Below are 15112 nucleotides of genomic sequence, written 5' to 3' on the forward strand. Positions count from 1 at the left end.
GGAGGTAAGTATCCCAAACAATAGACCTATCTACGATGACAAACATACAATTAAAATCTCGCCATTATATCAAAAGATGAAAAATTAGTTCTTTTGCAAAGCAGATCCTACCCAACACATCGGAGAGAGAAAACAAACCCCTTTGCCTCAGGACAACTAAGGGTTTCAAATGGTTTGATGCGTTTGATGTCCTGGACTGGGACCCGCTCTCCCCCCTCCTCTTCCGATGAGTAGATGGTTCTGTTCGCTCCATAAAATCCTGGCTCACCATTATTGAGGATGGGAGATTATCTGCAGGAACACACCATAGCCTCTCTACATGCTGATCAGACGCATAGAGACACACGAGCATACATCCCTCATAACTGATAATGTCTTGGCAGAATGCCAAAATTTACAAACGGCACCAACTTTTTTACTAGCGAAAAATCGTGACATTTACTGACAGATCCACATTCTTTACTGACACTGCAAAAAAAGAACCCATAATTACTGTTTTTAGTGATAAACAGTGCAAATATCAATATTCAAACTAAAAAGACATAGCTAGTGTTATTAGCAATGTGTTTAGGTTAAACAAAAGTAAAAAAAAACATATTTCTCCACTGACATGAAGGTCAGGTTACAGAGTTCCCCCTTACATCAGAGTCTGCAGGATTCCCCCTTACAGTGCAAGGGAACACTTATGTAAAGGGGAAGGCTGCAGATCATGATGTAAGGGGAAACTCTGATTGGGGGGGGGGGCTCTGGTGAATAGAGACCACTATCCACAGTGTAAATACACTAAGTTAAGGGGGGGGTTACTGATATAGAGGGGAACCTTTATATCAGTGCCCCCTTACATCAGTGACCCCCCTCAGACTGGCCTGGCCACACTGTCACTGACCTCCTCTCAGGTGCACCGTGCAGGGCTCAGTCAGACGGCTCCAGCTTGTCGGCTCTCGTTTTATTCTATAGTCTCCTCTCCACATTCCACACATGTCTGTCTCTTCCTGTAACCCGGCGGCGCTCCCACTCTTGACTCCTTTCTAGGATCCTCCTCAGAGACTGTAGACATGATAAAAGTCAAGAGATGGTCAGAGGCTGCAGACATGATAGAGAAGGTGGACAGAGGCTGCGGACATAATACAGGAGGTGGACAGAGGCTGCGGACATACTACAGGAGGTGGACAGAGGCTGCGGACATACTACAGGAGGTGGACAGAGGCTGCGGACATACTACAGGAGGTGGACATAGGCTGTGGACATACTACAGGAGGTGGATAGAGGCTGCAGACATACTACAGGAGGTGGACAGAGGCTGTGGACATACTACAGGAGGTGGACAGAGGCTGCGGACATACTACAGGAGGTGGACAGAGGCTGCAGACATACTACAGGAGGTGGACAGAGGCTGCGGACATACTACAGGAGGTGGACAGAGGCTGTGGACAGGGCACTGTGCTGCTCTGACCTGTGGAGAGGTGAAAGGGGCACAGGAGGAGGACACAGCACACTGATGACGTGGAGAAGTAATATGATGGTGGGAAGAGCACATCAGTCTCTGTCCTCTGCATGCCACAGCTTCACTCTCCGGGCTCCCAGTAATGTCTTCCGCTCACTCTGTCCCCTTTTTGCTATATCCCCCCACAGTTTCACTCTCCTCCTCCTCTTCACCCCTGCTCGGCTCCTCTGCCTATGGCGAGTGCACTGCACGAGCTGCCGGCCGCCGTGGTCTCGACCGTCTATTCAAAGATGGCGCTGGGCAGCGTCATTAGATGGTCAGAGGCTGCAGACATGATAGAGAAGGTGGACAGAGGCTGCGGACATAATACAGGAGGTGGACAGAGGCTACGGACATACTACAGGAGGTGGACAGAGGCTGCGGACATACTACAGGAGGTGGACAGAGGCTGCGGACATACGACAGGAGGTGGACAGAGGCTGCAGACATACTACAGGAGGTGGACAGAGGCTGTGGACATACTACAGGAGGTGGACAGAGGCTGCAGACATACTACAGGAGGTGGACAGAGGCTGCGGACATACTACAGGAGGTGGACAGAGGCTGTGGACAGGGCACTGTGCTGCCCTGACCTGTGGAGAGGTGAAAGGGGCACAGGAGGAGGACACAGCACACTGATGACGTGGAGAAGTAATACGATGGTGGGAAGAGCACATCAGTCTCTGTCCTCTGCATGCCACAGCTTCACTCTCCGGGCTCCCAGTAATGTCTTCCGCTCACTCTGTCCCCTTTTTTGCTATATCCCCCCACAGTTTCACTCTCCTCCTCCTCTTCACCCCTGCTCGGCTCCTCTGCCTATGGCGAGTGCACTGCACGAGCTGCCGGCCGCCGTGGTCTCGACCGTCTATTCAAAGATGGCGCCGGGCAGCGTCATTACGTTACTGCACATGCGCCGCCTGGCCTAACGCGTACGAGCTTTCCCGAGCCCGGCCAGCTTCGGACCGGCGCATGCACGGTTGCATGGTCGGCTCACGGGCATCTTTTTTACGGGCACCGATGCCCTTAACGGACTTTAACGGGCAGACCGAAAAAGGGGTTAAATTTACGGGCTGCCCATAAATCTACGGGCGGTTGGCAGCACTGGCTGGCGGACATGTCCACACTCTGCAATACTTCTCTACAACTTACAGGAAGCTTTTCACTACCAAAACGGGTCTCAACTGGCATCAGTCTGCCCCAGTCCACTCTTTAGAGTGGGCTGCAGGAGAACTAACACTGGGAGACACTGTGACAATACATATTAAATACACCTTAATAACATTTCCACAACAGTACCCCTTCTCTACCATTGGAGATACCAAAAATGCAGCTTCCACAACCAGTGTACACCAATAAACACATTTCATTTGCCTATTCTCTGTTTATTTAGCTTTGTGATTGTTTTTTCATAATAATATGGCTGCCTGATGAATTTTCCCTGAACATTTTCACTCTTTTGACATTAATTGAGAAGCACTGGTCTGTAATGTGACTGCGCATCCACAGCACGGATCCTTTGTCTATGGTTTGTGTCAGCAATTATATTGTTAGCTATGACAGGCTAATTATCCAACATGAACTTTATCTTGCACATCAAGCAGAGCACGATACGCTGTAAGGTAATGGTTTGAAGTTATAATGTTATAGTGTTTACTTTTGATTACTTTTACTGTTTATTAGATCTCAGCAAATTAAATTTGTATGCTATTATTATAATGTACTCCACCAGTCTAGGACAGATAGATCTTATTTATCTAGATCAATGGTGGACAACTTGAAAATTATAGAGAGGCTCAAGTGCGGCCCCCAACACTTCCAAGAGACAACACTGTAGCAGCGCACTTTTGTGTATGAAGGTACATTGTTAGGCAGCGCTATAATGCACCTCAATGCCCCAAAAACATTGGCCCTGGTGCACTTTTTGCAGCTTATGACAATGAACAATAAAAAAAGTTGTACCATAACGCCAGCATTGGTGTTAGTGGAAGTAATAATATACCCCAGCACTGGTGTCAGTGGATGCAATAATGCCCAACATTGGTGTCAGTAGTAGTAATAATACACCACAGCACTGGTGTCAGTGAATGCAATGACAACCCCCAGCATTGTTGTAGGCGAATGCAATGATAATCATAGTTACATAGTCAGGTTGAAAAAAGACACAAGTTCAACCAAAAAAAAAAAAAGTCATACAATCCCATATACACAAACCTTCACCCACAGTTGATCCAGAGGAAGGCAAAAAACCCCAGCAAAGCATGATCCAATTTGCTACAGCAGGGGAAAAAAATCCTTCCTGATACCCCAAGAGCCAATCGGATATTCCCTGGATCAACTTTACCTAGAAATGTCAGTACCCAGTTATATTATGTACATTTAGGAAAGAATCCAGACCTTTTTTTAAAGCAATCTACTGAGCTGGCCAGAACCACCTCTGGAGGGAGTCTATTCCACATTTTCACAGCTCTTACTGTGAAGAAACCTTTCCGTATTTGGAGATTAAATCTTTTTTCCTCTAGATGTAGAGTGCCCCCTTGTCCTCTGTGATGACCTTAAAATGAATAACTCAACACCAAGTTCACTATATGGACCCTTTATATATTTGTACATGGTGATCATATCCCCCCTTAATCTCCTCTTCTCAAGAGGGAATAAATTCAGTTCCTCTAATCTTTCCTCATAGCTGAGCTCCTCCATGCCTCTTATCAGTTTGGTTGCCCTTCTCTGCACTTTCTCCAGTTCCCCGATATCCTTTTTTAGAACTGGACCCCAAAACTGAACTGCATATTCCAGATGAAGTCTTACTAATGATTTGTACAGGGGGGCAAAATGATATCTCTCTCTCTGCAGTCCATACCTCTCCTAATACAAGAAAGGACTTTGCTTGCTTTGGAAACCTCAGCTTGGCATTGCATGCTATTATTGAGCTTATGATCTACCAAAACCCCCAGATCCTTCTCCACCATTGATTCCCCGAGTTGTACTCCCCCTAGTATGTATGATGCATATTCTTGGCCTCCAAGTGCAGAACTTTACATTTATCAACATTAAACCTCATCTGCCACATAGTCGCCCAATTAGACAGAGCATTGAAGTCGGCTTGTAAATTGGAGACATCCTGTAAGGACGTTATTCCACTGCAGGGCTTGGTGTCATCTGCAAAGACAGAAATGTTACTTTTAATCCCAGACCCAATATCATTTATAAATATATTACAAAGTAATGGTCCCAGCACTGAACCTTGGGGTACACCACTGATAACCTTAGACCATTCAGAGTAAGAATCATTAACCACTACTCTCTGAATTCTGTCTTTTAGCCAGTTTTCTATCTATTTACAAACTGATCTTTCCAAGTCTGTAGACTTTACCTTACACATGAGCCGTGTGTGCGGAACTGTGTCAAACGCTTTTGCAAAATCCAAGTATACCACGTCCACAGCCACCCCTCTGTCCAAGATTTTACTCATGGAAAGAAATCAGGTTCATCTCACAACTTCTCTTTCATGAATCCATGCTGTCTGTTGCTTAAAATATTTTTTTTTCAGCAAGAACTCATCTATGTGGTCTTTTATTAAACTCTCCAATATCTTCCCGACTATAGAAGTTAAACTAACTCCAATGGTACTATTCCTCTCATTAAGGAGTCCCTAAAAACTAGAAACAATGGCTTTGCAATAACAGAGCTCAATTCTTTTAGCAACTTTAGCATTCAATTCAGCATTGGTGTCAGTGGATGCAATGATAACCTCCAGCATTGGTGTCAGTAGAAGCTACAATGACCCTCCATCATTGGTATCAGTGGACTTAAAGCAGAGTTTCACCCAAAAGTGGAAACTCCGCTTATTTGCCCCCCCCCCTCTGGTGCCACATTTGGCACCTTTCAGTGGGGAGGGGAGGACAGGTACCTGCTTTTAACAGGTACCATTACCCACTTCTGGGAGACTGCGCCGTGCTGCTGTCCCTCGGAAGTTCAGCCCCACTCCTCCTTCCTTTGCTGCCGGGCTAGTTAGAAAGTGCAGCATGTTTTGCGCATGCGCAGTGGGGAACCAGCTGTGAAGCTGAAGGGCTTCACTGCCGGCTTCCCTTACCAAGAATGGCGGCGGCAGCACCCGAGAGCCAATTGGAAAATCGGCTGGGGTGCTGACATCGTGGGAACCCTGGACAGGTAAGTGTCCTAATCGTTAGTCAGTAGCTACAGTATTTGTAGCTGCTGACTTTTAATTTTTTTCGTGGGGGGGGGGGGGCAAACTCCGCTTTAACAATAACCCCTATCATTGGTGTCAGTGGATCCAATAACAACCCCCATCATTGGTGTCAATAAGGGCAATAATAACCCCCAACATTGGTGTCAGTGGCAGAAATAATATACCCCAGTATTGGTGTCAGTGGGTGCAATAATACCCCCCAGCATTGGTGTCATAGTTACATACATAGTTAGTCAGGTTGAAAAAAGTCCATTTATTTCAACAAATAAAAGATAAAAAAAAAAAAATATATATATATATGTATATATATATATATATATATACAATCACATATACACAATCCCATATACACAATCCTGATCCTGAGGAAGGCAAAAAACAAACAAACAGTAAAGCATTATCCAATTTGGTACAGCAGGGGAAAGAATTCCTTCCTGATCCCCCCCGAGAGGCAATCGGATATTCCTTGGATGTGGCAGTAATAATATACCCCAGCACTGGTGTCAGTGGATGCAATAATAACTCCCAGCACTGGTGTCAGTGGATGCAATGATAACCCCCAGCTTTGGTGTCAGTGGATGCAATAATAACCCCCAGCATTGGTGTCAGTGGATGCAATAATAACTCCCAGCACTGGTGTCAGTGGATGCAATGATAACCCCCAGCTTTGTTGTCAGTGGATGCAATAATAACCCCCAGCATTGGTGTCAGTGGATGCAATAATAACCCCCAGCATTGGTGTCAGTAGATGCAATAATAACCCCCCGCACTGGTGTCAGTGGATGCAATCATAACCCCCAGCATTGGTGTCAGTGGATGTAATAATAACCCCCAGCATTGGTGTCAGTAGATGCAATAATAACCCCCAGCACTGGTGTCAGTGGATGCAATCATAACCCCCAGCATTGGTGTCAGTGGATGTAATAATAACCCCCAGCATTGGTGTCAGTAGATGCAATAATAACCCCCAGCACTGGTGTCAGTGGATGTAATAATAACCCCCAGCATTGATGTCAGTAGATGCAATAATAACTCCCAGCATTGGTGTCAGTAGATGCAATAATAACCCCCAGCATTGGTGTCAGTGGATGCAATGATAACCCCCAGCTTTGGTGTCAGTGGATGCAATAATAACCCCCAGCATTGGTGTCAGTGGATGCAATAATAACCCCCAACATTGGTGTCAGTAGATGCAATAATAACCCCCAGCACTGGTGTCAGTGGATGCAATGATAACCCCCAGCACTGGTGTCAGTGGATGCAATCATAACCCCAGCACTGGTGTCAGTGGATGCAATCATAACCCCAGCACTGGTGTCAGTGGATGCAATAATAACCTCCAGCACTGGTGTCAGTGGATGCAATGATAACCCCCAGCATTGGTGTCAGTGGATGCAATAATAACCCCCAGCATTGGTGTCAGTAGATGCAATAATAACCCCCAGCATTGGTGTCAGTGGATGCAATGATAACCTCCAGCATTGGTGTCAGTAGATGCAATAATAACCCCCAGCATTGGTGTCAGTGGATGCAATAATAACCCCCAGCATTGGTGTCAGTGGATGCAATAATAACCCCCACTTTAAGTCTAATCGATCTTATAAAGTTTTATTTTGTATCAGTTTCAGAAGGTGAGCAAAATTGAAAAGACATTTCATTTCCAAGAAACATTACTGTGCTGAGGGTGTGAAATGTAATCTTAATGTCATGATAAATGGGACAAAATGTAGAAAAATGTGCATTTTTATCTACAGTAAAAGTGCAATTGATGGTATCTTGTATTTCAATTTGTAGAGTCGATTTTTTTCTCTGTTTTGCCTGACTGAGAGGATCCTCACATTACTCCACTGTAACTAAAGGGAAAAACATGCAGCAGCTCTCACCAATAACAGGTCTGACAGATGCAGCCCTAGGCCCGAGTTAAGGTTTGTTTTTTGCAGCACAATCAAAATAAATTTGTTGTTGTCTCTGTTAATTGAGGCAGAAAAATATACACTATATTGTCAATATTGTTAATGACATCCCAGTCTTATGCCCCGTACACACGGTCGGACATTGATCAGACATTCCGACAACAAAATCCTAGGATTTTTTCCGTTTTTCTGTTGGCTCAAACTTGCTTTGCGTACACACGGTCGCACAAAGTTGTCGGAATTTCTGATCGCCAACAACGCGGTGACGTCAGCCACATACGACAAGACTAGAAAAGGCCAGTTCAGAACCAAGCGCGGCACCCTTTGGGCTCCTTTTGCTAATCTCGTGTTAGTAAAAGTTTGGTGAGAGACGATTTGCGCTTTTTCAGACTCGTGGCTTTCAGATCGTTTTCTGCCGTTCAGTTTGTGCTTGTGGGTTTGTATCTGCTCTTCAGTGCGTGCAAGCAAGCTACGCGTGACTTTGTCATTGTGTTCTTGTTCGTTCATTACTGTTTTTCAGGTCGCTCTTCACAGGCCTTGCTGTTCTTCAGTGCGTTCTGTTACTTCGTTCTGAGCTGCCGACCATTTTCTAGCCATGTTTCGTATGCGTACTCCTCGTAGAGTTCGTGCTGTGCGGGGGCTTGGTGTTGGGGTCCTGACCTTGACACAAGTCCAGTCCATGAACAGGGTGGGGAGGAGTTCATGGACCAAGAATTGGTTGCTTCATCGTGACCAGTTCTGTCATATGCCTTTGCTCCGTGAGATCCGTGAGAATAATCCTGATGATTTCAATAACTTTCTCAGGATGACGGACCCCGTGTTTCACAGTTTGTTGGCTTTGCTGACCCCCTATATCAGCAGGCAGGATACCTGCATGAGGCAAGCCATCACTCCGGAGCAGAGGTTGGTCGCTACCCTGCGGTATTTGGCGACAGGGAGAAGTCTGCAGGACTTGAAGTTCTCGACAGGCATCTCCCCCCAGGCTCTGGGGATCATTATCCCAGAGACCTGTTCTGCCATCATCCAGGTCCTGCAGAAGGAGTATATGAAGGTAAGATTTTTATCCTTTAATATCACATTTTGTTGTATTGAATGTTTGCTAATAATTTGTATTTCTTCCCTCATTCCCTAATTACCATGATTGTAATATGCTGTGAATGTCCCCTTTGCTCTCATGCATGCTGGATTTTTATGTAATTATTTTTTTGTCCTTCATACAGATTTGCCTTCACTTACTCCCCAGCATGCTCTCCTGCCCCTAGATTCACCTCATGTAGTCACTTAACAATGTACTTTATCAGCTCCATAGTAGTGTTTTACCCCAAACACCCCCCAAGATGTTTAGAAATGTGATTTGTGCTTTAAATTCAGGCAGAGTGCCAGAGACTTTTTTTGTGGTGTCCCCAAATCATTTTTATTAACCCTCCCTCCCCCCAACTGCTAAGTCAGCTGATCCCAATTCTCTATCTATCCTCAATCATCTATCTGCTGACTTTGCCAAACCCATACACACTATACCCACCTCTTTAGTGCTCAGATTTATGGATGAATTCCCCAAAGCATGTAGTGCAAGGGCCTGCCTGTATACTTTCAAATGGTCCTGTTTAAAGGTTTTGTATCCTATTACTATCTTGATAGATAATAGCAGAATGTCCAAATGTGCTCAAATGTGTACAGTGTGTATTTATATCTTTGTATTATGACACTTCTTACCTGTCCAGTGGGCTGCCAATAGTGTAATTAAGGAGAGGCTGTTCCAAGTAATACCCTGTATTTAGGCATTCATCTCTCAATAAAGTGGAGAGGGTTACCTGTCCAAGATCCCCCCCCCCTATAATGTTAGAAATGGCCCGTGAGGGGGGGAGGGGGAATATGATAGGTGTACCTTATACTCTGGTGTTGTAAAATTCCCCTTAATAAATGTTATCTGGATGTTGGCCAAGAATGTTTGTGTCTAATCTGCTTTCCATGTTTATGTGCAAAAATACTAAGTTTTTTTTGTTTTCCTCAACAGTTTCCTTTCACGCCACAGGAATGGCAGACTGTGGCCTCCCACTTTGCCCAGCGGTGGGACTTTCCTAACTGCGGAGGGGCAATTGATGGGAAACACGTCCACATCGTCTCACCACCCAACTCGGGGTCGTACTATTATAATTACAAGGGGTTCAATAGTATTGTGATGTTGGCGGTGGTGTCGGCTAATTACGACTTCCTGTATGTGGACGTGGGGAAGAATGGCCGGATGTCCGATGGTGGAGTCATCACCCAGACAGAGTTTTACAGGCGTCTCCAGAATGGCAGCTTGGACTTGCCACCTCCAGAAGACAATGTGGAAGGACTCCCATTCGTCTTTGTTGCGGCTGAAGCATTTGCGCTGGGGGACCATCTTATGCGGCCATTCCCGATGAGGACCCTCACCCGGAACAGAGGGTTTTTAATTACCGGCTGGCCAGAGCCAGAAGAGTGGTGGAGAACACGTTTGGAATCATGGCCAGCCGGTTCCGCCTATTTCTGACACCCATCCATATGGCGGAGTATAAACTTAATCACATAATCCTGGCGTGCTGTGTTCTACATAACTTTTTACGCCAACATTCTGCCAACTATGCTGGCTCAGTTGGGCCTGAGGCCGGGAATATGTGTGAATATGAGCAGCAAAACTACTTAATTCGTCTCACATTATAAAGAAGAAGAGAGTGCGCTGTATTAAACCATTTTTAACATTGCAGCGTGATGAAAGTGCTGTATCCATTGCGAACGCTAAGTTTACCCGACCGAGCTGTTCCGTCTCGGAATTTCTTCTGAGCATGTGTGGCACTTTGTGCGTCGGAACAGGCCACACACGGTCAGAATTGACGCGATCGGATTTTGTTGTCAGAAAATTTTATATCCTGCTCTCAAACTTTGTGTGTCGGAAAATCCGATGGAAAATGTCCGATGGAGCCTACACACGTTCGGAATGTCCGACCACACGCTCCGATCGGACATTTTCCATCGGAAAATCCGACCGTGTGTACGGGGAATAAGTCCGTAGGGTTCAATATTGAGTTGGCCCACCCTTTGCAGCTATAACAGCTTCAACTCTTCTGGGAAGGCCGTCCACAAGGTTTAGGAGTGTGTCTATGGGAATGTTTGACCATTCTTCCAGAAGCACATCTGTAAGGTCAGGCACTGATGTTGGACGAGAAGGCCTGGCTTGCCGTCTCCCTTCTAATTCATCCCAAAGATGTTCTATTGGGTTGAGGTCAGGACCCTGTGCAGGCCAGTCAAGTTCCTCCACCACAAACTCGCTCATCCATGTCTTTATGGACCTTGCTTTTGTGCACTGGTCCAAATCATTTAGTGGAGGGGGGATTATGGTGTGGGGTTGTTTTTCAGGGGTTGGGCTTGACCCCTTAGCTCCAGTGATGGGAACTCTTAGGGCGTCAGCATACCAAGAGAATCTAATCGATTTTTACAAATGCCTGGTGGTTTGGGACTTAAAGGCTAAGTTCTCTTTTTTTTTTTTTCTAAATTCCAGCTCCCCTATGTACCAATATAGTACTAATCTACTTCTTTTGCAAAAATAAAACAGCTTTCCATTTATTCTACACACACTTACCTTTTAGACATTTTGGACAATTTCATGCTCCCAACTTTGTGGGAACAGTTGTGGACGGCCCCTTCCTGTTCCAACATGACTGCGCACCAGTGCACAAAGCAAGGTCTATAAAGACATGGATGAGTGAGTTTGGGGTGGAGGAACTTGACTGGCCTGCACAGAGTCCTGACCTCAACCTGATAGAACACCTTCGGGATGAATTAGAGTGGAGACTGCGAGCCAGGCCTTCTCGTCCACATCAGTGCCTGACCTCCCAAATGCGCTTCTGGAAGAATGGTCAAACATTCCCATAGACACACTCCTAAATCTTGTGGACGGCCTTCCCAGAAGAGTTGAAGCTGTTATAACTGCAAAGGGTGGGCCTACTCAATATTGAACCCTACGGACTAAGACTGGGATGTCATTAACAATATTGACAATTGACAATACAGTGTAGATATTTCTGGCTCAATTAATAGAGACAACAACAAATTTATTTTGATTGTGCTGCAAAAAAACAAACCTTAGCTGAGGCCTAGGGCTGCATCTGTCAGACCTGTTATTGGCGAGAGCTGCTGTATGTTTTTTCCCATTAGTTACAGCGGAGTAATGTGAGGATCCTCTCAGTCAGGCAAAACGGAGAAAAAAAAATCGACTCTACAAATTGAAATACAAGATACCATCAATTGCACTTTTACTGAAGATAAAAATGCAAATTTTGGTGATATAGTGTACAGTGCCTTGCAAAAGTATTCACCCCCCCTTGGCTTTTTACCTATTTTGTTACATTACAGCCTTTAGTTCAATGTTTTTTTAATCTGAATTATATGTGATGGATCAGAACACAATAGTCTAAGTTGGTGAAGTAAAATTAGAAAAACATATACATAAAACTATTTTTCAAAAGTTGAAAACTGATAATTGGCATGTGCGTATGTATTCACCCCCTTTGTTATGAAGCCCAAAAAAAAGCCCTGGTGCAAACCGATTACCTTTAGAAGTCACATAATTAGTGAAATGATGTCCACCTGTGTGCAATCTAAGTGTCACATGATCTGTCATTACATAGACACACCTTTTTTGAAAGGCCCCAGAGGCTGCAACACCTAAGCAAGAGGCACCACTAACCAAACACTGCCATGAAGACCAAGGAACTCTCCAAACAAGTGAGGGACAATGTTGTTGAGAAGTACAAGTCAGGGTTAGGTTATAAAAAAATATCCAAATCTTTGATGATCCCTAGGAGCACCATCAAATCTATCATAACCAAATGGAAAGAACATGGCACAACAGCAAACCTGCCAAGAGACGGCCGCACACCAAAACTCTCGGACCGGGTAAGGAGATCATTAATCAGAGAGGCAGCACAGAGACCTAAGGTAACCCTGGAGGAGCTGCAGAGTTCCACAGCAGAGACTGGAGTATCTGTACATAGGACCACAATAAGCCGTACGCTCCATAGAGTTGGGCTTTATGGCAGAGTGGCCAGAAGAAAGCTATTACTTTCAGCTAAAAACAAAATGGCACGTTTTGAGTTTGTGAAAAGGCATGTGGGAGACTCCCAAAATGTATGGAGGAAGGTGCTCTGGTCTGATGAGACTAAAATTGAACTTTTTGTCCATCAAAGAAAACGCTATGTCTGGCGCAAACCCAACACATCACATCACCCAAAGAACGCCATCCCCACTGTGAAACATGGTGGTGGCAGCATCATGCTGTGGGTTTTTTTTTCAGCAGTCAGAACTGGGAAACTGGTCAGAGTTGAGGGAAAGATGGATGGTGCTAAATACAGGGATATTCTTGAGCAAAACCTGTACCACTCTGTGTGTGATTTGAGACTAGGACGGAGGTTCACCTTCCAGCAGGACAATGACCCCAAACACACTGCTAAAGCAACACTTGAGTGGTTTAAGGGGAAACATGTAAATGTTTTGGAATGACTTAGTCAAAGCCCAGACCTCAATCCAATAGAAAATCTGTGGTCAGACTTAAAGATTGCTGTTCACAAGCGCAAACCATCCAACTTGAAGGAGCTGGAGCAGTTTTGCAAGGAGGAATGGGCAAAAATCCCAGTGGTAAGATGTGGCAAGCTCATAGAGACTTATCCAAAGAGACTTGGAGCTGTGATAGCCACAAAAGGTGGCTCTACAAAGTATTGACTTTAGGGGGGGTGAATAGTTATGTACATTGACTTTTTCTCTGTTATTTTGTCATATTTGTTGTTTGCTTCACAATAAAAAAAAAAAACATCTTCAAAGTTGTTGTCATGTTCTGTAAATTAAATGATGCAAATCCTCAAACGATCCATGTTAATTCCAGGTTGTAAGGCAACAAAACACGAAAAATGCCAAGGGGGGGGGGGGTGGTGAATACTTTTGCAAGGCCCTGTATCTTGTGTCTTGACTTCCTATTGAAAATTCCTGGTATGTGCATTCCTGGTATGTGAGGGTGCCTAGCCACTCCTAACCTTCAATCTCATAGCTGTATAATCTGCAGTGTGAGATCCAAAGCATTGCTGCATCTGACTGCTAGTCTTAGGAGATCTGGAGTGAGATTTTGTGATGACACTACTGAGCTGCTCACTGTTCTCTGACATGACATGAAAAACAAAACTCTGCCTCTACCAAGATGGCTCTACATAGAGACACAGTGCTGAACAGGACATTGTATTTAAGTGATGGGGTGTTGGAATACAATATTCATGTATTTTGTGCAACAACTACATTAGCCAGTAGATGGCAGTGTTTATACGTTTGTAGCTGATCTCTTTGGTAAAACTCTATGTTTTTTTTCTCTGATAATAAAGTTAATGTTTCCTGTCTGCAGAGTCCCTCCTTATATCTGTGTCCCTGTCAGAGGAGTCCCTCCTTACATCTGTGTCCCTGTCAGTGGAGCCCCTCCTTACATCTGTGTCCCCGTCAGCAGAGCCTCTCCTTACATCTGTGTCCCCAGCGGAGCCCCTCCTTACATCTGTGTCCCCGTCAGCGGAGTCCCTCCTTACATCTGTATCCCCAGCGGAGCCCCTCCATACATCTGTATCCCCAGGAGAGTCCCTCCTTACATCTGTGTCCCCAGCGGAAACCCCCCTTACATCTGTGTCCCCAGTGAAGCCCCTCCTTACATCTGGTTCCCCAGCGGAGTCCCTCCTTACATCTGTGTCCCCACCGGAGTCCCTCCTTGCATCTGTGTCCCCAGTGGAGCCCCTCCTTAAATCTGTGTTCCCGGCAGCGGAGTCCCTCCTTACATCTGTGTCCTCGTCAGCAGAGTCCCTCCTTACATCTGTGTCCCCGTAAGCGGAGCCCCTCTTTACATCTGTGTCCCTGTCAGCAGAGCCTCTCCTTACATCTGTGTCCCCAGCGGTGCCCCTCCTTACATCTGTGTCCCCAGCGGAGCCCCTCCTTGCATCTGTGTTCCCAGCGGAGTCCCTCCTTACATCTGTGTCCTCGTCAGCAGAGTCCCTCCTTATATCTGTGTCCCTGTCAGCGGAGTCCCTCCTTACATCTGTGTCCTGGTAAGCGGAGCCCCTCTTTACATCTGTGTCCCCAGCGGTGCCCCTCCTTACATCTGTGTCCCCAGCGGAGCCCCTCCTTACATCTGTGTCCCCAGTGGAGCCCCTTCATACATCTGTGTCCCCAGCGGAGTCCGTCCTTACATCTGTGTCCCCAGTGGAGCCCCTCCTTACATCTGTGTCCCCAGCGGAGCCCCTCCTTACATCTGTGTCCCCGTCAGCGGAGTCCCTCCTCACATCTGTATCCCCAGCAGAGCCCCTCCATACATCTGTATCCCCAGGAGAGTCCCTCCTTACATCTGTGTCCCCAGCGGAAACCCCCCTTACATCTGTGTACCCAGTGAAGCCCCTCCTTACATCTGTGTCCCCAGCGGAGTCCCTCCTTACATCTGTGTCCCCAGCGGAGCCCCTCCTTGCATCT

Source organism: Aquarana catesbeiana, linkage group LG03 (assembly GCF_042186555.1).
Source record: "Aquarana catesbeiana isolate 2022-GZ linkage group LG03, ASM4218655v1, whole genome shotgun sequence".
Lineage (NCBI taxonomy): Eukaryota > Metazoa > Chordata > Amphibia > Anura > Ranidae > Aquarana > Aquarana catesbeiana.